The sequence below is a fragment of the Sturnira hondurensis genome, unplaced genomic scaffold (genome assembly GCF_014824575.4).
Source record: "Sturnira hondurensis isolate 20B ecotype Veracruz unplaced genomic scaffold, ASM1482457v3 Scaffold0021632, whole genome shotgun sequence".
NCBI classification, from domain to species: Eukaryota; Metazoa; Chordata; class Mammalia; order Chiroptera; family Phyllostomidae; genus Sturnira; species Sturnira hondurensis.
The window spans coordinates 627122-649175 of record NW_028094263.1 but is presented as its reverse complement, the minus strand read 5'-3'; the positions used below and the strand labels follow the sequence as shown (position 1 = coordinate 649175).

The following is a 22054-nucleotide window of genomic DNA, read 5'->3' as shown; positions in this document are numbered from 1 at the left end:
ATGTGCCACTCACAGACAGATACAAAAAAAATCATCTGGCACTCCAAAAACGCTGTATATCGGGTCTCCTTTCCTAAAGGCGAGAGAACATAGAGAGGAGAAATCTTCAAACAACCAGAGGAAGCCATGTTAGGGGTTTGGTGGTCTGCCTTCACTCCTCCAAGTCAACCAGAAATCAGCTAAAGGCTTTCGAATGTACAGGGAGTGGGGGGGGGGGGGGCAAGAANGCCTTCACTCCTCCAAGTCAACCAGAAATCAGCTAAAGGCTTTCGAATGTACAGGGAGTGGGGGGGGGGGGGCAAGAACAGGCCTGGGGGTGGGCGACTTTGCATTGAGGCGAAAACCCAGATCCTGACCACCTGTGGTCAGAATGAACATCGCGACGCTTCCTGTAAGCAGCAGAGTGGCCAGTTATCCTCGTTGTATTTGTTCCCAAACCTCTTACTGGTTTTCCATGGAGTACGCTATTACCCATTCCCAGTATTACCAGGGGGCATTCTGATCTCTTGCTTTCTCATTAAAGCGATAGTAATCTCTCACACAAATGAGAGAACAGCTGGTGAGGTATCCTGGCGGGTGAGGCAAAACAGTAAAAGACACCGAAGTCAGCTGTCATCTGGGTAACTGTCCACATCATACCAACAATTAAATGTTGGCTCAATGCTGATGTGCACACGAAGTTCCAGCCCAGATATGAAGGGTGAACCCCACTGCAACAAGTGTGGGGATAACTGCATCACTGTGCACAGCGTACACTACATCACTGGCTGAACGTCAGAAGACCATCTGGGTTCGCCAAGCCATGCCACTGAGAAGCACCGGATTTTTTTGGACTGTAAGACACACCTAGGTTTCAGAGGGGAAAAATAGGAAAAAAAAATTGAAGCAAAACACGTGGTGAAATATTTAATAACATAAATAACACAGGCCACTGTGCACCCCCCACAGAGAGCCAGGTAAGCTACATTTGGACTATAAGACGCACTCCCATTTCCCTCCCAACTTTTTTTGGGGGGAGTGCATCTTATGGTCTGAAAAATACGGCAGTTACTCTTGCGTGGAAGACGTCTGAATGTAAGTGTTGTGTGACATGTCAAGGGGAAACCTGAGACAAGGAACCTGAACATCTACACGTCTACTCTCTACATCTGCCTAATCTTTTTAACACCTTCCGCTTCCAAAAGAATCAACACAACACCTGCATCCCATGCCTTTGATCGTGCTGATCATCCCAGGCTTAAAAGATGAAATGCCTTCCCTCTCGAGAACTGAATGTGCCCTCCCCTCTGGGCATCAGAACCAAAGTAGCTCCGACTGCCTGCTGCTTAGCCTCACGGGGAGTGGCCCCGGCAGGGCTGCTGCCACCTGACTGTGATCCCTTCAACACAGCGCTCAGCGCACGGTGCATGTCCAAAGCTGTGTGTTAAGTCCAATTTTGGTGGGCCTCTGAGTCACACAAAAAGAACCCAAATTGGGGGAAATGGCTGGTGGGTCAGTTATTTCCTTCAAGATGTTATTTTTAACGCCGAGGAGCTCGTTAACTCGGGTCCTCGTTACAGGAATAATGGGCCTGAATCACACTTTACAGAAACTGTGACGGGGGTTTTGACTCATCGTCGCTGCTAATCAAGGTAAATATAATCGCCGGTTGTACTATTCCATAAATATCGTGATAAGTTTGTAAAACAGAGCTAACGCTCCACTGTGGCAATTTCAAGAGACAGAATTACATGAAATGGGATGATGCTAATGTGAGCAGAAATTCCGAAGAAAGCGTTTTTCTTTATGCACACTAAACTGTTTCTCCTAATTATGTCTCCAAAAAAGAAGCTGAGTATAAACGAAAAGCACAATGTTTACCAACAGTTCGCTTCCTCGGTTACCGTGTACACTACCAAACGCAGTCCAGAGGGGTTTATTATTGTGCCCAAACCCGAGGGTAAAGTGCTGCACCCAGAATGTGGATTAATTAACACTGGAAGGATGAGTCAGGACTAATGGCACCGATCTGACGGACCCTGAGCCTGTTATTTATCTCCTAAGGGTTCTTCAACTGCGGGATTCAATGCCAACTCATGCAGCTATTTCAGTAAATACAGCCGTGTTTGCCTGCAGACTATTTTTTAGTCGAGACGTATTTCCATGTAGCAAAGTAAATTCTGCAAATGAAAATACAGCCATGAATTGCTATGGATGTCCCCTACCCCTGCCAAAAACGACAAGCTGCTTGCTCAAAAGCTGTCACTAATTAGCAGCTGCTGCTGCGAAGAAACCCAAGCCCAGTGCCAAGGAAAGCGCACGGAACTGGCCCCGTGACAAGGAATGGGAAATGCAAGGATCTATTTGCAACTAGTAAACTTTCAAAATGGTGACGATCTAAGAGTGGGAGACCTGGGGGCAGGGCGACAACAGCGATAGATGTCCATCCATATCTGAGCAGCAAGGACCGAAGAGCCCCCCCGGCATCCCGACAGACACTGAAGTGCCTGTCCCAGAAGTCCCAGAAGTCCCAGACGTCCCAGGGCACTGCGCTGACTGAATTCCACCTTGACCATCTCCCCTCTGGGACAGGAGAGGCTTTGTTGTGGGGTAACTTTTCACTGTTAGCACTTCTGTCTCTGGTCTACTAACACCTGTCGTTGTAGACATCACAAAAAAATTGAATTTAAAAAATACCTTTCACGTTCTCATGGCTTCGGCCTAAACTCTTACAGGTGAATCTAGTTATTGACCCCCGCCCCTCTTTACAGGGTGAGAAAATAAAGTCCAGGAAAGCAGAAGTGATCTGCCCGGGGCAAATGAGCAGTGGATACAGAGGCAGAAAATCAATTTTTTAGCCCTGCGTTCAATTCAGTTATAAGAGGCTCTAAAATCACCCATAGATTAAGAAGATCCTGCTTGAAACCCATAATGCTGCTTTTCAAACCATTCTCCACGGCTCTCCCTCGCTCTCTATTTCTTTACCAATCAGATCTCCCAGGATATTTCTTTTTCCTCAATAAGTTAAGTTTCTATCTCTTTAATAAATTTTTAATTAAAAGAAATAAGGATATTTCCTCCTTAGTTTTAGTTCCCTTGCTCTTTCCCTGCTTCCTTCCAGGCAGACTGACAGCGAGTCGCTACTATGTGATTCATATTTGGATAACAGGGCCAGGTTGTTTCTGTAGCAACTACTCAAAAAATGAGACTGAAAAAGAAAGAAAAAAGGGAACAGGGAAGGCAGGCAGGGAGGGACAGACAGGGAAAGAGGGAGAGAGGGGAGGAGGAAAGAGGAGAGGGAAGGAGGAAGGAGGAAAAATACAAAGAAAATAGAAAAATGGAGAAGAAAAACCAGTACCATGTAATTTCTTAAAGAAGCTGCAATCAAAACCTCTTTAGTAGCTGCTGTCATTTATGTAGAGTTTGTTTTAATGGCTATGTAAACAGCTACAATGGCGTACGGGTAATTTTCCAGTTCCGAATCAGGCTGTAACAATGAAAACAACTTGCTCTATGAAACATGGAGAGAGACTGATCTTTGATATCATCGTCAGTGCAGGTTTATAAGCAAGGCTTGGAGGAGACAAGCCCGCAGATCAGGAATCAATTTTCGAAGCTTTAATACCTGCCTAGTGGCAGGCGACAAGCTGCTGGATTGTTGTCTGGGAATCCGCACTGTGTAAGCATCGCTGGCTAGGTCTGGGTACAAAGCAGAAACTAGAAATCTGGGGGAAGAAAAACTGTCAAGTCTCCAAGCAAAAGACTCATATTAAAAAAGAAAAACCAGACAAAAAGGGACAAATATTGTATGATCCCACTTACAGGAGGACCCAGAGCAGCCACATTTATACATAGAAAGCATTCGGTCCCAAGGACGGGCGGAAGAGAACGTGAGTTAGTGTCTGATGGGCGCAGCTTCAGCTGGGGAGGACGAGTCTGGAGCGGGACGGTGGCGATGACTGCATGACACTATAAATACACTTAAGGCCACAGCATACACTTCGTACCACTTAAAAACGGTTAAAATGGTAAAAAAAATTTAATGGGGAAAAAAAAGCCAGTTCTTAACTCTGAAATCCAAAGGAGACAGAGAATCGGCTCTCCCTTCTCTTCTCTCTCTTTTCTCCAGTAAAAGGCGAGCTTTCCACCCTCCCGAGGGCTGAGTGGTCTCTGAGCGCACCCTCTCTGGAGACCCAAGGGGAGTCAATGGAACGAAGGCACCTTCAGCACCAACCAATGCTTACAATCAGAGAAGCGCGCCTGCCTCCCACAAACACACGGGTGCCCTCTCGTAAAACAGGAAGGACTTGTTTAACGGAGACCCAACCGAGCACCAGTCACACGCCAGGCTCCACTCCAAGTACCGGACGCCTGGCAGGGAACAACGCAGGGTTGTCTTCGTGGGACGCACACTCTAGCATCTACTATAAATGCTTGAAAGTTTAAATAAATACGGTCTATACCATCTTTTCTCATTTTTGTTTTTAACATTCTTTTTATTTCTGTTGGGGGGAATAGGATGCCACTTGAGTACTGCAGAACCTTACAGGCAAACCACAAAGTCTATGCATTCAAACCAAGACTTGGAAAAAAGTTTTCAAAGGATCTCGGCAAAATCCGAGTAACAAGAGCGATGACTAGCTTTTGTGAAAGGCTCAACAACATGAAAGCCATTCCTTATGAGGCCAGGACATCTGTTCAGCCCTGCTAAAAGGTGATCGCATTTAAGGAGCTATGGAACGTGCAAAGCAAACCGGGTCTCACCCGGGATCCCACAGGTAAGATCATTTCATCGTGGTGTTAGTCCAGCTTTTTCCCCGGCATGCACAATTTTACTTAGGGGGTAACTTTCGTGCTCACCACAATCAAATCACTTACCTTTCAGAGTCGATGTGCGGACTCAGTCTCCACAAGGTAGGAAACATAGAGTATGGAGTTAAAAAGTCGCGATAGGACCCAGGCTTCTGCCCACCAGCACACAGAAGTACAAGGTGGCAGGTGGCTAGCAAACATTTAATTTCTTCTTTTCCCCATGGAATAAAATGTAGGTTGAATTCTACAAACACAACACATGCCACCACAGTGAAAACCTACGTGGAACACAAGTATTTTGAAATGTCTGAAAATACACCACCTGTTTCTCAAGTCAGCACAATGATCTTTTATTCAATATAATGAAGGTAACAAATTTTAAAACAAAAGAATCACACTCCTTGGAGTATAATAAATAACTTTTGTATAGGCTCTTAAATTTTCATCTAGGAAAATATTCTAAATATTCTAAATTAAGCTGCCATATTATATTGGGAAAAGTATTTTTCTTTTATGGAAATAATCCTCAATTTTATTGAGAAATGAATGACATTCAGTAAAGTATAACAGAATGTTTGTTTTTAAGATTTTATTTATTTATTTTTAGAGAGAGAGGGGAAGGGAGGGAGAAAGAGAGGGAGAGAAACATCAAGGTGTGGTTGCCTTTCATGTGCCCCCAACCAGGGAATTGGCCCACAACCCAGGCATGTGCCCTGAATGGGAATTGAACCAGCAACCCTTTGGTTCGCAGGCTGGCGCTCAGTCCACTGAGCCATCCCAGCCAGGGCTATCTCAGAATGCTTTGTTATAATTAACCTACTTTGGGCACCATACTAAAATAAAGGGGTTCCTAAAGTCCTCCCTGCTAAAAGATATTGGATGTTTTATTTGACATTAAAAAGCCAACTAGTTTGGCTTAGATATCAGCCAATATTCAAAACAACATAGAAGTTCCATTCATTTCTTCGAAGGTTCCTTCTAGAATCAGATCTCTAAAAAGACCATTACGAAGGCCTGGAGAGCCCAGGGCATTGGGGCTTGGGCATGACCGGAGGTTCCAGAATCTCTCTACCAAGGTGGACCTCTATCACCCTGTTTGTCCAGTCTTGAACACTCAGAGTTCTCGTCGCCTCGTGCGCAGAGAACTGAAAATCACCCCCTCCCTTAGGTACCTCCTAAGACTAGGCTAACATCAGGGGGGGGCGAAAATCACTTTTGAAAGGAGAGATGTCATCTGTAATTTTAAGTGTATCATAAAAATGAACAGTAGCTAGGACCAAAAGAACACTATTACTTTCTAGGCAAACTGTTTCAAACACTCCCCCGAAGCAAGACAAGCTAGAAACTGTCTAGAAGTAATTTGACAGTTGAGTAATATCTAAAACAGAATGGGCTGTTTTAGTTTTAGAGTTGTAAGTAAGTTAGGTCATGTAGGTGACAAGGGACCCTTTAGGCTGATGCATCCAAGTCCAATACTCAGGCCCCTGCACCCTTTTGTGATAAAACAACAAGCAGCGCCCACCCTCTTTCTGATCGAGAACATTTTCTCATAGAAACAAAGTTACAAAGGGATGAAAAATCCCTAGGTAAACCCCAAAACCTCAGCTGAGCAGTGATCTTATAAAACCCAACCGCCCTCCATAACTTTGTTTCATGCACTGGCCATGCGTGGGCGCATCAGCTGGGGCAGTCCTGCTGGGGGGCAGTGGGCAGGGTCTACACAAACAGCTCGGCCACTCCACTCCTAGGGCCTACTGCGCGCAGGAGATGGTCTGATAAGTGCAAAAAAAGCCTACTCAGTCCAAGCATGTGCACCATGGCGTCGTCAATAAAAGTGAAAAACTGGAAACAACCTAAATATCCACTCACAGACTGACTAAATTATGGCAGGGTTATACCACAGCATATCTTCAAGTGTTCAGGTCGATCGATATTTATCGCCTTTCTGAGGAAATAAGTTCCTTCTGAGCCCCGAGTAACAAGAGCGGTCTGGAGGTTTGCTCTGCCCAAACGTTCGGATGAGTTCTCTCTGCTCCGAAGTTTCTGACTCCGGTGGGAATGGGGAGCTAGATGTTTGGACTGGGTGCTTGCACTCAGACCCAGGAACCCCGTGAAGTGTAGGCAAAAGTTTACGTGTGTGTGTTTCACTGGGAAGCGAGTCAATGGTTTCCCTGGAGCCTCAAAACGGCCCCCTGCTCCCCAAAGGGTTAAGAGCCACTGGCACAGACAGTTTAATGGGTCAAGGTGTTGTCTAACTGTGCCTTAAAAAGCAAATGAGACTGTACAGCCCACTCATTCACCAGTCAACAAATATTTACTCAGTACTTACTAAGTCTTGCCTTAATTGGTAGCCAAACTACCATAAAATTTTGGAATACATTTCTTTATTCACTTTGGAAGTATTTAAACCTTCCCACCAAAAAAAACCTTCAAAAAGTCTTTCAGGAGCTAAGAGACAAAAAGGAGATGAAAGAGTTTCAAGCAAAATTATGTTTGAATCTCTCAAGTCTTACATCCTTTTTTTACATCTCTTGTCATTTGTTTCTTTGCATCTTTTGCATCTTACATACATTTGAACTCTTTAAAGGGACAACCTGCAGGTTTACAGACTGGAAAGGCTTATCTCCGAGAGGAGAGCCACGTTCTCAAAATCGGGTAAAGACAAGCAACACAAACGAGTCCCAGTTTTAATGAGAAAAGCAATACATCCCTTCATATATTCACTTAAAAACACCTTAAACAACTGACTGATGCCATTATTATAACTGTATGATGCTAAACGTGAGGCCTCAAATTTACATGATTTCTATAATACCGAGCAGCTTGGTGAAAATGGCTCAGACACACGAGAGAAGAAAATGGTCTAACTGGTCACAGTAATATCACAGCGGTAAAACAGACCACAGGGAAAACCAGCAACAAAAAGCTAAAACTAAAGTTAAACATATTTTTGAATGAAATAAGATTATCACATTTTCAGGAGGCAGAGGAGGTAAGAAGTGATAAGCAAAAGAACCATAAACTCAATAGGATTTATTAATGAAGGCACATTGAGCAATATGTGTATATGGTTTTATTTTCAACATGTGGACATATTTACCTTCATGAATTTGAATTAACTACTTATGGATTCAGGTTTAAAAAGCATTAAAAGATACTATGTGATTTCTTTTATGTTCTAGGAGCCTCAAAACTGACTTAAAATTCTGTTACAGCAAATTTTATTACAGTAATTTACAAGGCATAACCTAAGTTAAGGTAGATTTTACTAAGGTGAATTTTACATAAAATAAGTAGGTCTTCTGCTGGGCTCAAAAATACATTTTTTAAGACTAATTTTATTTGTTGCAAAGTGATAAGACCTACATATCACAGCTGGGCTCCACAGAATTCTTCAGGAACATCAACTTATCCTTTATTTTCATTTTTCTTCTTTAAACTCCTTACAATGTTCAAATGCTTTTAAACATTAAATCTGGTTACAAAGAAACTACTTAATGTAAGTTTAATTAAATCAGAAGACAAATCTTTTGTATTAACAATGACATATACCCAAGAGAAAGTATACTTCACTAGAGATTTCCTTTACCAGATATTCCCAAAAGAATACCATAATAAATATTTAGAAAAGTTATTAAGCATGACTAATAGAATTATATGAAAAGAAACCTAGCAACCTTCATAGGTATCATCATGAAAGAGAAAGCAGTACAAAAGTAAACGAAGAAAATATTTGGAAAGAATACAATGTTCAGGGTGGTAAGAAGTTAAAATAAGCTAATTTTTTCCAAAAGTTGAAAAAAACACACACCTTCAACATGAAAAGAATGATAACTTAGCAGAACACACACACAAGTAAAACTATGTGACTTTTTGGTCATATTTAGAAGACAATATAATTCTCCATCAACTTACGGAGCATTCCACCCAATACAGGAAATAACTCAGTGCTCAAGTTCAAATTATTTTAACTCTTCAAATGTTGAATATAATGATAATGATTTTAACATAGTTCTTCAACAAAATATGTCATATAACCATACCAAATAAGTATATCATGCCAATGATTCAACACAAACATCATAAACTACTCATTTTTCTGCTTCTAAAAAGGAACCACAACCTGAAAACAACAATAAAAAAAAAACAACCAGGTTTCTTGCTCTAAATCAACACACGAATGTTACTTTAAAAATTACTCTCCCCCAGCTTTATTGAGATGTAACTGACATATAATAACACTGTGTGAGTTTAAGATACGCAATGTGATGATTTGATATACGAATATATTGCGAAATGGTTACCACAATAACGTTAGCTAAGACATCCATCACATAGCTACTATTTGTGTGTGTGCTGGTAGGGGGAGGTAAGAACTTGGAAGATCCACTCTCTTAGCAACTTTAAAATAAACACACAATACAGGACTGTTAACTACGGTCACCGTGCTGCGTGTCCCATCCCCAGAACTCACCCCAGAAGTTCATGCCCTTTGATCACCCATTCCCCCACCCCCAGCCCGTGGCAACCACCAATCTGCTCTGTTTCCGAGCACCTTGGGGTTTTTTAGGTTTACATTTCAGTGAGATCATACATTTGTCTCTGCCTGACTCCTCTCACTTAGCCTGCTGCCCTCAAGGTTCATCGATGTCACAAATGGCAGGACTTCCTTCTTTTTTAGGGCTGAGTAATACTCCATTGTGTATATAATGTACAGAAGGAAGATCTGTGTCACGTTTTCTCTATTTGTTCACTGAAAACAGCCTTTTTCTTGGTTACAGAAGCATTTCCTGTTCCTTAAACAGGTAATAACAAGCAGGAAATACTGGGAAGTGTGCAGGCACACACATCCAGACTCTCACTGCCCAGAAGAAATTGTTTCTCAATGCCTATTCTTTTCTTAGCACAACTGTGATTTTCTTGTAATTTTTTTCATTTAGTAATATACTATATACCTCATCTAAGTCATTAACTATGTTTTATAGCATGATTTGAAACGGCTGAATAATCATCCACTGTCCGGCAACCCATCCGTTTAGTCCTTAACCCTCCAATGCTGAAAACGAAGCTGTTTTCAATTCACAGCTATTTTAAGTAACCTTATGAGGACCATCCCTGTACTACACAAATCTCTGAACATATTTCAGGTTATGTCATCTACATGGAACTGTTAGGTCAAAGGGAAGGCACATTTTCAAGGCTCTCAATACATATATCAAAGTTCAAAAAAGCGCCAATTTACATTTCAACCAGTGAGTAATGAAGGTGTCAGTTTTTTTCAGATTCCTAAGCAACACTGTTTTTCTTTTCTCAATGTTGTTAGTTTTTGTAACTCTGTTAACTAGAAAAATGTCATTGTTTTTATTTGCATTTCTTGACTTCTAGTGCAGCTGAACATAATTTTGTGTAATTATGGGCCATTTGTATTTCTTCTTTTGTTCATTTTCCCATTGGGAGAACCATCTTTTTCTTATTTATTTATAGTCCTTGTATATTAAGAATATTAACTCATAACATTTTGTCCTATATGTTAAAAACAGTTTTCTCATGTTGTCACTTACCTTTGGTTTCTGACATTTTTGAGCATAAAGAAGTTTTTAATATTTGCGTGTGTGTGTATCTCAATACATTCTTTTATGAATTAATCCATAAAAGCCGCTGTTTTAAGTTTGTCCTGTTCAAATTTACCTAAAAATACAATGGGAACATAATGCTCAGTTCTGCCCAAGCTACACTGTTCACACTTGGCTAATAAAAATTCAAAACCATCCATTTTGAGGATGTCCCATTCCTAGGGCACAACCTGAAACGTGCGCTGCAGGTACCAAGTTATCTCACTGACGGACCCATTCCTTTGCACTTACGGGCTCTGCTCTGGTGTTGCAAAACCAAGGGCTCGGGCTTCATCACCGGCTTGGCATGTTAACCGTGGTCGTGTCATTCAGAAAGCCAAATGTTCTCCATCATGTTTCGATGCCTCCAACAGTTAAAGAGGAAGGCCAATCTCTTTCTATTCACGCTACAATGAAGTTAGTGTTGCTACTTGATATATAAACTTACTGCAAAATAAACTCATCCTTAAAACATGCTCAGGATAAGCTTCAGGGTTTCCACGTATCATCGCACAGTTGAAACAGTAACAACACAAGGAGAAGGGACATTTGCACTGCATGTCTCTCTGTGGATCAGACTTTCCACGCACTTGGAGGGAAGCTCTACAATGGCCAATTCTCACTGTAATTCTCCCTCACTTGCTAACAGGAACAGATCACAAGTCCTAAATACATAAATACATAAACCCACAGGGTAAACCAACTGTTACATTTTGTAAAGAGCTGCATATTTCTGTAGATCTCCACTTTTCTCAAGCCTAAAAGGTGAGCAAGAGACTTTTAGGAATGTGAAACAAAACAAAACAAAATACAATTAGCATTATTTCTGAGAAATCATTTTACCTAAACTATGGATACTATCTTGAAGAATGCTATACAATAAAGCTGATAAATTCCAATTTTTTGTACTTCAGCAGATTAAGAGCTCAACAGTTTCTTTTTACAAATATTACAATGACATTTGTGAACCTGGCTCAGTTATGACATTTCTCCCAGGCTGGATTTCTTAACCCCATTCTTTTAAAAAATGTAATGATTTGTCACCAACTACAGGCTCTGAATTCTAGACATCACAAAATAGTTTTTCACCAACTTTCTAATTTACTCTCACCTAAAGGCTGGAAAACCCCACTGAAGGCTCTTAAAACTCAACAGACATTTAAAAAAAAAAGCTTTAATTGTAGGATCTCACTGACACAAACATAAGGAAATTCTGAGTTATAGATACTTCACATTAAGCTTTTTCCACTGACACTGTAACTTTTGTCAACATTCAAAGAAAATTCAACCCTGGTCAAAGGTGACAGTCTGACGATCCTGGAGGCGAACATCCCCTGTTTAAGCTGAACTAGTTTAGACTCTCCACTCAGGGAGCTGAAGTTTTCGTCGTCCCTGACTTGGTCTCCCAAATTCAAATCACTCAGGGCTGTGAATTGTATCTCTAAGATTTAACCTCACAACTCACCTGCAAGGTAAAGCGCTGAGACGAAGGAAGCACCAGATATGGAAAGGAACACGTTTCTGAGGCTAGTTTCTAACAACCTTTTTGAATAGCTCCAAACACAGTGATTCATTCAGTTGCCTTTCCCCCTCGCCCGAACTGAAATTCTTAAGCCCTTCTACCTCAGAAATCACCATTAGTGGCTCTCGAAAGCTTTAGTAAAGCAACATGAGGACCATAAATCCTTCCAAGGCAGCGTTGTACATGACACGACACACTTGTGTCCTCGGTCGGCAAACACTGTGTCTGCCGCTCTGGCCCTGGAGGATCCTTTTGTTTGTCAACAGAGGCCAAGACGACAGCCTACAGCTCCTCTCCTCCACTGCGTGTACCCGGTAATGCTGGTAAGGAGCAGCACAGCACCGCTTACAGTTAAAATGTACTCTGTTACAGTGCTCTGTTTCAGTACTCATCATCTTCACCCTCCAAAAAATTCCAAGTGTACATAAAAAGATCTCATTAAAACAAACAAACCAGCCAACCAAGAGTCCATCTTGGAAGACAAATAAAGAAATGCACGCCTTAAAGAAGCCACTGTCTTCTTGCAAAGGAGCAGAGCAGGAATGCAGCCTCTCCAATCAGCTGGCCTGGAGCTGAATCCAGCCCTGTCTTTGCCAGCTATGTGACCTTGGGCAAGTTACTTAACTTCTCTGTGGTCATTTCTTCATCTTTCAGCTGAGGATAATACCCCCACCCCACCCCACCCCTTGCAAGGGGATCACGAGTTAAAACAAGGCAAGAGCTTATGACAGTGTCTGCTTGGCATGGTAAGTGGACAGTGTTAGGTATGATTTTTATTATCTTTGTACTTTTTAGGCTTTGGACATTGTCTGAGCTACTTTTTAATGAGTTTTCTGATCCCTTTTTGACAGATGGCCTAATGATGATCATATAGAGAATAAGTATTATCTTCTCAGATGAGCTGTAGCCTGAGTGGTAAATCACTGTTTTTCTACAAATCATGAAGTGGCTATTACTGTTAACTTTGGCTCCACTTCCCATATGCACCCCCCCCCCCAAAATCTCCTATCAGGGGAGAGCAAGCAGTATTAGAAAACTCTTGGGTTTGTGCTGTTACCATTGAAAAGTAAAGCCGAAGTCACTTTTACTAGCCTGACGGGCACTGAGGATATTAGTCACCAAATTAATCCCAACAAATAACAATAATTGATCGGCTCGTTGATGTATTTCCCCTTGTCTTCCCCAACCTTTCTCTAACGAGTCAGAAAGGAAAGTTCTCATATTTTCTGAGAATCTCATTACTGCTCTCAAACCATACTCTGTATCTTAGTACAATTAAAAAAATGAGTCAGCACAAGCACTTCAAAAACCTATCTATGCAGTGCACAGAATATGGAAACATTTCTCTTCACAGCAGAAATCTGGGAAAATAAAAAGGGTTGTTCAGGGTGCCAAAGGCAAGGTAAGAATGGACGGACAGAGAGCACTGGAGATTTTGTAAGTCAGCCTCCAAAAGATAAATAAGTGTTCTTTATTAATCAAAACATGTATTTTTTCATCTAAGTAGTATCATAATACATGGGAGTAGGTGTCATCGTTCTGAATAAACCCAAAGAAGTTAATATCCAGTATATGACAAATTATAACCTCTCCTTTCTTGGTACCGGGAGGTTAAGATACTCGATGTATTAAACTTCCTTACAAACTGCACATGCAGAACCATGCACATGCTAATGCAGCCCTGCTTTTAGTAATGGGTCCAAAAGAAAATTCAGGGGAGCTGAGTAGCCCCTAAACTGCAAGCACATTTGAGTGCCATTTAATGACGAGTCTATCGAGTTATCACACTCTTTAGAATAAATGGAGCTGAAGGCCCAGAAGGGACCACTCGTTCCAACCGCTGACACATCATCGAATACGCCTTTCAGGGACGTGCTTCCCCGAGACTCACCCTCCAGCGTGGACACGCGCAGCAGCCTACCACGTGAGAATCGCCCAGGAAGGCGAAGGGAGTTTTATGGCTCAGGGTGATTTCTCCAAACTGTTCTACCATCCCCTAAATTTCTTGGTTCTCACATTTAGCTCCTCCATGACATTCCGTGTGGCTCTCAGGTGGAGTCAGAAAAATGGCTCTCATCTCTGCTAATCCCTGGGGTTCTGGATTATAGAAAGCTGGGGCAACCCTCCTTCAAAGGCTGGCATCCAGGGCACCCGATACGGGGTTCAACTCTACCTTAGCGTTGTGCACTTTCCGGGTACCTGGGAGGAAACAGATGGCAGAAGCCCGCCCCCCCCCTTTTTTTGGTTAATTATGCTCTTGCTGTTGCTAAGATTTCCTCCCAGGCCGCTACACCTTGAAGAGAACTGGGGAAGGATTGAGGACTGCCTCGCCCTCCCAACTGGGTGTTCAGGCTGAGCTTAGTAACCCTGCCCTGAAGCAGAGCCCACAGGTGAAAGACAAACCACGCGGCATCTGATGCCTGTCTTTGTTTGAAATTAGAATGTGACGACCGGAGAAGGTTCCTATATGGACCTAATTTTGAAAATACAAACAGGAAGCACCCCCACCCCAATATTACCATTTAAAAAAAAGGAAACCAAACCTCAAAGATACCTTCCAAGGAAGTCATGGGTGCGACCAAAACTAACAACAGTAATAAAACTGTTAGTTAGTCTAACACTAATGTTTTAGACTAAAACTAACTCGTCTAAAACTCTGACACCACTGATAGTGAGGGTCTCTCGTTCAGTCGACTAAAAACCCAGCAGCTGCAAATTATTCCTTTCTGTGACCAGTGAAAGCAGCATAGGCTCCGATGTGCAAAATCTCCTCCAAACTGGCTTAGGTTTTTCAGTAGTAAAGAATCATCATTAATTTTTTTAAACTCCAGCATCAACACTCTACTTAAAATAAGGGCATGCTAATTAAGAGTGAACACAATTAAAAAAAAACTTTTTAAAGCTATAATACTCACAATTGAAATATACAAAAAAAAGGTCTGATCAATGGAAACTAGGCTGTTTGATTTGACTTTCTAGTCCCACAAACAAGCAAACTTGTGTTTCCAACATTGCAGGGGAAAAAATACTTCTGATTTTAGAACAGTTCTACTAACAATGCTCCGAGTTGGAGAAAAGTTTTTTCCTTTGAACACTGCACAAAACTGGGGACAGTGATACTTTAGCGTTAATATCACGTTATTTTTATTAAGAAGTTGCAAAGTCTAACTATTTTGATACTTTACTACGTAGTAAAAGGATTATTATTTTTCTGAAGAGCTCAGTAACCTGGAATTATGAGACAACTTTTTAAAAGACTAAGTTTCCAATGCTCGAGACAGATGGATAAAAATGGGAGGTTTTTGCTTCCCTCTGCAGGAACAGCCTGCGGTGATCTGTGCTCTATAGGAACAGTGTGCCGCGGGGGATCAGAAGGCCCAGAAACCGACGAGTACTTTAGGAATGCATACATGTTTCTAGGGCACTAGAATACTTCACCTTTTTTTTATTCTACCTTCAACCTGCAATCGAATGTTGAACATATAATTTATCTACTTGTAACTTCTTCCTTTCCTAAAACTACCTGTATTACCCACCTATACAAAAATAGGCCAGATGAGCCACCACAAAAAAACATTCATAAATATAAACCTAACACGTCACACAAGTTCTGAATATAACTTGAAATAATTTGAATGTAACTTTTAAAAAACTGACATAAGTAGCAAAAGAGCAAGGAAGGACATCTTCTACTAGTCTTGATGTGGTTTTGGGGGCAAATAGAATTACTATTTTAAAAAGTCAATGGAGAGCAAGACAGTGAAGATGAAATGAGAAGTTGGCGCACAGTAGGAAGTGCTGACCAAAATATTTGTGTTGTAACGTTCCAAACAACGAGAGCACTGTTGTCCCCTCCCACCACACAGCGCAAAGTGCCCCTGAGAAACACACCCACCTCCCATTTCCTAGCACGATCCATATTGATATCCTGTTGGCGAAAATGTGAATCCCAGAAAAGCCGAGAACTAGTGAGGAGCTGGGATAAGTTACTCAGCGGCATATACGGCAAAGATGTTCACGCAGACAGCACCAGGTTACGCAATGACCAAACTGCTGGTGATAGACATCAATTCTTTTTTTTTCCCCTGATGTTTTTAAAGAAAGGTCTCTTCATTCTTTCCTTTATGTCTCAACCAGGTGCTTGAAGTTTTCATCTCCCAAAGGCAGCAGAAAACAAGAGATCTCCTGGACAACGTTTACATGACCAAAGGTGTGGCACTCTTTGAATTAAACTTAACAGCCATCACAAATTGTCACACAGTACGTTTTCCCAAAAACCAGCAGCCCCTTTTCCCACTTACACCCTCAATCCTTACAGCTGTGATCTTCCTCGAGCTGGAAACTGGCACCAAAACCACCAAACACATCGGAGCCTTGACAATCAGCCTTCAAATGATGGAATCCATTTGAAGTGATCAGAACCAATCCCATGTCCGCAGCGTAACGAAGTAAAATTTTTTAAAAAGGCACACTAAATGAAATATACCCTCTCCTAAAAACAAATGACTAGAAACAATACAAACACATGTATAGGAACAGGAGAACCTTGCAAAAAGAGGCAAAGTTCTCTTATCTTAATTGAGCGATAACATTATTTGAGATAATACTCAACAGCTGAAAGCTTATTACGGCCTAGGTGGCTGTCCAACCATTTGGGAAACCTAAGATGTGAGCAGGTGATAAACACCATTCGAAGACTAAAAAAAAAAAAAAAAAGACCTAAGATCGGTTTAATACTTCGGTGACATACTAGCCTTTCACAGGGCATTCCCCCCAAACATTCCAGAGTCAGCTCATGAAACTGCATGTGGGCAAAGATCTCCCACTCCACTGTGCCTTGGGGACAGCGCTTTTCTCGGAATCCTCGCATAGTCATTTCAGGCCTTGAGCGACCACACAGCTCCGTGACCTGGGCAGGCCCTTGCTCCACCTACCTGGGCCTCAGTTTCCTCATTCGTACCAGCCAAGGATTCGTACCAGCACAAACCCCGGGGTCCTTCCCGGATCTAACCTTCTATGACCTGCTTTTACCACTGTTTATTTGATACAAAGCTATGACAGGGTCACAGGGGACACGAAAGAACAAAACAAAAACAAAACCCCAAAAACCTGACCATGGCTCTTTGGGAAAAAGAGGACTGCTATCTCTTTGTGCCTGTAAAATTCTTGTGGTTTCCATTAATCTCATCTTCCTGAAAGCTGGTGCTTGTTTTTCTTCTTTGCATTTTCCATCACTGCTGGCTGGCTGGCTACAAGTGTCTGCAGTCACCTCCTGCTCCTCGCAAGTTCTCTCCTCTCTGATCCGCCTTACCGTCCTGCCAGATTCCTTTAGCCTCGGTCCGGCCTTTGGGGCACACGACGCCCCTTTCTCCGCCTCTCTAGAACTACCCCGGCACCAGGAGCACTTTTTCGCGCTTTACCCCGGGCTAGGGAAAAAGAACACGCTGCATCCCGCTGCCACACGCACGAGCCCAGGCCCGGCGGGTCCCGCTGTGGGGTCCCGCACCCACAGCCTGGTCGAAATGCTCGCATTTGTCGCCTTGACTCCTTATAAGGCACTGTTCCCTGAAGCTTTGCGAATAACCCCCACCCCACCGGGCGCCCCCGGGCTCACCCCACCCCCGGGAGTCGCAGTTACCTCTTTGGAAAGGAGGAAAAGCACGAAGGCGGCGGGGGCTACTCGGAACTGCACCAGGAAAGAGCGAGCGGCAGGCAGCCGTCCCCGGGGACTCGGGGGGTGCGCCGGGGTCCCTCACACCCCTCCCCAGACCCGCGCGCGCACGCGCCGCCCCCGCCGCTCACCTTCCGCCCGCCGCGGCCTCCGCGCGCCGCCCCCGGGCGCCCCGGCGCCTCGCCCCCACCGCCCCCACCGCCCCGCACCCCGCGCCCGGCCACCGCGGCCGCCTCCCTGCCCCGGAGCGATGGCGGCGCGCGGCCCAGCCCGACGTCTCGGCGCCCGGGGCGCGGGGCCCCGCCCGGGAGGACTCCCTGGTCTCTCCCCCGGGCCCCGAGCCCAGGACCGGCCCCACAGCTCCTACCTCGCTCGGCCGCTCGGGCGCCAGCGGCTGCCTCCCGCCCGCCTCTCGCTCGCTCCCTCTCTCGGCCGGGCCGCCGCACGCAGCCGCCTGCGCAGGATCCTCGCCCGGGTGACGGCTCCGGGCGCCGACTCTCCCAGCGCCGGGCCCACGGGGGCGCGCGCGCCGCGCGCGCGCCGACAGCGGCCGCGCGCGTCCCCCCCGCCCGACCCGCCGGCGCGCGCGCACCCGCCGGCGCGCGCCGCTTCCTGGTTCCGCCTGGAGCGCGCTCGCCAGTCCCGCCGTCTCCCGCACCCGCTCCGCGGCCGCCCTTCGGGGGCCCGGGATCCCGCTCCGCGCGACCGGGGCGGCTGCACGCTCCGGGGAGGCGGCGCCGCGGGCAGCCCCTCGCAGTCGGGCGAGGGTGGCTTCCCCATTTGGCTGCCCAGCCAGGTCCCACCGGCCACGAGCACACGCTGCCCTGCTTAGTGTCGACCACCACCACCAGCAGGGCTCTGGCCGTACTGTCGTGGTCACCGTGTGTCGCGCAGATTGGCCCCCCTCCGCCGCCCGCCCGCCTCTCTTCCCCCTGGCTGAGGCCCGCGTCCCTCTCAGGCCGAGGTCAGAAGTCCGCCGCTGTCCCATCAATAATTATCCCGGGTTTGCTCCCAGGAGGGAGTTTCAGCCAGTGCTTCCCACCCCGGTGGCGGAAGGCCCGGTGACGGACAGCGGCACTTGACGCTCAGCAAGGCCAACCGGATCCGTCCACTGTTCCAGAGTGAATCTCTGGGGCACAAGGGCGTCTGAGACCATTTCGCTCCCTGGGGAATCTTGCTAGCTCCCACCAGTCAGCGCTGCGGGAGGGGCTAGCTGTTCCACCCAGAAAAGGGAGAATTAGCCGGACCGCTGCTGTAGGATGCAGGGGAAAGAGGTCTCGGAGACCCTTTTCCATGCAATGGGGCGGGGGTGCAGTGTCCGAGAAGACAGCCTGAGTCACCCACTCTCCTCTCCTCTGGGTACATCTCGGGAGCTGGCCAACGGTTTCCCTGGCAACCCTCCAAGGGCCAGTACCAAAGCAAGGCATGTCAGATCTCCAGAGCCCCAGCTGCAGGGGCAGAAGGAGAAGGACCCCACACATACACACAGAGGTCCCTTCTCTACATTCCGAAAATCTTTTTGTTCAGGGATGACCTGGGTCAGCAAGTCCCCAAGTTCTGCCACAATCCTCCTTTGGCAGCTCTTCCCAACAGCCTCCTCTTTACCTCCAGAATAACACCAGCCACAACGATCCTTGTGTCTGCAGCTGGTCACAAAGTCCTTCTCCCTGACCCAGGCTCCTGCTTCTATCGCACACTCCGGGCCAACACCTGGCACAGGGCTTTGCACAGAGTAGGTGCAGGGAGCTCGGAGGCTGGGGCAGGACAGGCCTGAGCAGGAAGCTGGACGGAAGCTCCAGCCCTGAGCTGTCTGGCAACACCTGCAACAGTCACTGTGCATGAGGTTTCGACACCGGGGCACACACGGCATTTCTCTTTCTCGTAAGCTTTCGAACCTGCGCACATGCTGTTCCCTCCGCCTGGAATGTCCTCCTGCGCTCTTGATGTCTGCCCTTTGGCGACACTCCCTCCAGGCAGTAAGAACCTCGCCCTTCCTGTTCCCCACCACAGGTTCATGCCTCTCTTCTGGCACCTCTCATGTTGAGAGGCAATTTGTTTATAGGTTTCTCTGCCCCCAACAGCAGACACAAGATCCCATTCCCCCTTCTAAACCCACCCCCTCCCCACATCCCAGCCTGGAGCAGACACGCAGTGAATATTTGAGGAACAAACTGTGTACTCTAGGAATAGAAATGGAAACCAGGAGGACTGTGGAGTGGCTAAGAGCACAGACTCCAAAACCGGGCTCCCCGTGAATTCCCTGAGCTGTGTGAGCAGGAGCAGGTTTTCTCACTGTAATACGGATACAGGAATAGGACCTACCTCGTCTCCTTCTGGGCAGTTCATGCATATAAAGTGCTTCGGCTGCTGCAAGGCACTATGGAGCTGTTAACTACCAGAACTGGTTTTAGTAACTGCTAAGATCTGCACCCCGCTTCCTAGGACTGGTCAGGGTGAGGACTCAGTCCAGTTGCCTTGGCTGCCGTGCCGCCGGGTGCCGGTTTGAATGCCCTGGAGGGTAGGGCAGGGAAGGTTCTGCTCTTCACCCCCTAGCATGTATCTGACTGACCACTGGGTACCACACAGAGCTGGCTGGCTGTGTGCACAGACAGGGACAGAATGCTCTGGGTCACTGCCTCAGCGAAATAAGGATATTGTCAACCTGAGGCAGGAAAGAAGGTCCAGCATCTATCTCTACCTACCTGCCAACTCAGATGAGGTGCAAGTCTCTTCTCCCGGACCTCAGGGGTATAATTCCCTCAGTTGAGGCATGACACACAAGGAGTCCTAGAAAGAAAGAAACTGAACAGGAAGCTAGAATCCAGAAAAATCCTACAGCGAGCCCACATAGAAAGGCCCCAGAGGCACTCTGATTGGTGTGACTCAATTGTCTGAGCATTGTCCAGCAAAGCAACCAGCAAAGCAGAAGGTCGCCGGTTTGATTCCTGGTCAGGGCACACGCATGGGTTGTGGGTTTGGTGGTCCCTGTTTGGGGTACAAATGAGAGGCAAATGATTGATGTTTCTCTCCTTCTCTTTATCCCTCTCTTCCCCTCTCTCTAAAGAAATAAATAACATCTTTTAAAATATATATAAATTTAAAAATTGTTTTTAAAGTTCTCAGAGGCATACCTGCAAAGGAAGAGACGCCCGCAGGACAGAGTCGACATCATCTCCTAGCCCACGCCAGCCTGACCCAGGAGGCAGAGAAGCCTGAGGGACAGCCTGCAAGTCTGGCGGGCAGCCTTGTGCACATCTCCAACTCACTCCCCGCCAGGTTGGGCTCTAGCCTACCTCCTTTGCTCTCATGGGCGAGCGTGTGGCCGCCGCAGAGCGCAGGTCGCCCTCTTCACATTCTCCCCAGCCCTGCCCAGCCACAGGGAGGTCATGAAGCCATTTTCTGGAAATGTAATTGAAACCACAACCACAATCCTCTCTAACCCGAGACCTACACTCATCCGGCTTCCCTCTCCAGCCCTCTCTGGACCCCCAGGACTCAGGGGCACCCTCGGGGACCACTGGCCACCCAGTAGCCAAGAAGGGACACCTAGGCACTTCTCTTCTTCCGTAGGGGTATGGTTCTTCCCTTTTAAGTTGGTACCGGCCCCTGGAGCCACAAGGGGGAGGAGATGGATGCTCAGCAGACAGGAAGGCAGAGACACCCAGGTCCCCAGGGCCTCAGACTAGAGGTTTGCTCCAGCGGTGGTTCAGAAGGTGCTCCACTGGTGCCAGGGTTTATTTCTGCCAGAGGGTGAGCGGAGAAAATAGCTGAATTTTACAGTTCGGTCTGGTTCCAAATCTCAGTTCTGCCCACTTACCAGGTGTGTGATCTTAGTCAAAGTACACTGCACGCCTCGGAGGGCCTCAGTTTCCCTCGTTGTAAGCCATAGGAGCTAAAGTCTAGGCTATGTGTGTAAATGCCTAGAATCTCTCCGGGAGCACGCACAAGACTTTGGTAACTGCAGTTGCCCCTGCAGAGGGAACCTGGGGGGCAGGAGAGGAGAGAGACTAACTTTTTACCATCCGCCCTTTCGACTCTTTTGAATTGTGCACCACCATGTGCTGTACTACCGACTAAAACATCAGGGAAATAGAACATGTTTTAAAAGGAAAAAAGTAGAGAGAGTGATTATGAAAGTAACTAAACATTGTGCGTGGTTTGCAGAAGGTACTTGATAAACGAACATTTTTTTCTCTTTTTAACCTCAGCCCAGCCCCCAAGCGGTTTGCCGGGCCTGGAGGGGGCGGACCTGGGGCTGGAGTGGAGGGATGGCATTCGAGTGGTGGATGTGCAGGTTCTTGCAGGACTCCACCTGGAGATTCTCACACGCTGCTCTCCCACCGATCCCTGCTGCCTTACCTGTCTGGGCTCCCTTCCAGCCAGAGCCAACGGGGTGGCTCCCTGGAGAGCCTCAGCCTCCCCCCATTCCCCACCTCCGGGGTCAGGGTCACTGTGCTC

The 22054-nt window shown here is 46.0% G+C and overlaps 1 protein-coding gene across 1 annotated transcript in view; it reads right to left on the bottom strand.

Annotated features, from left to right (window-relative positions):
* Positions 1-18125, bottom strand: part of LOC118977990 (signal transducer and activator of transcription 5B) — a 52829-nt gene extending 34704 nt beyond the window's left edge. Inside the window, exon 1 of the mRNA XM_037033146.1 lies at positions 17964-18125. The gene's annotated coding sequence lies outside the window, so the exon portion shown is untranslated. The remainder of the gene's footprint in view (positions 1-17963) is intronic.
* Positions 18126-22054: the final 3929 nt, after the last annotated feature.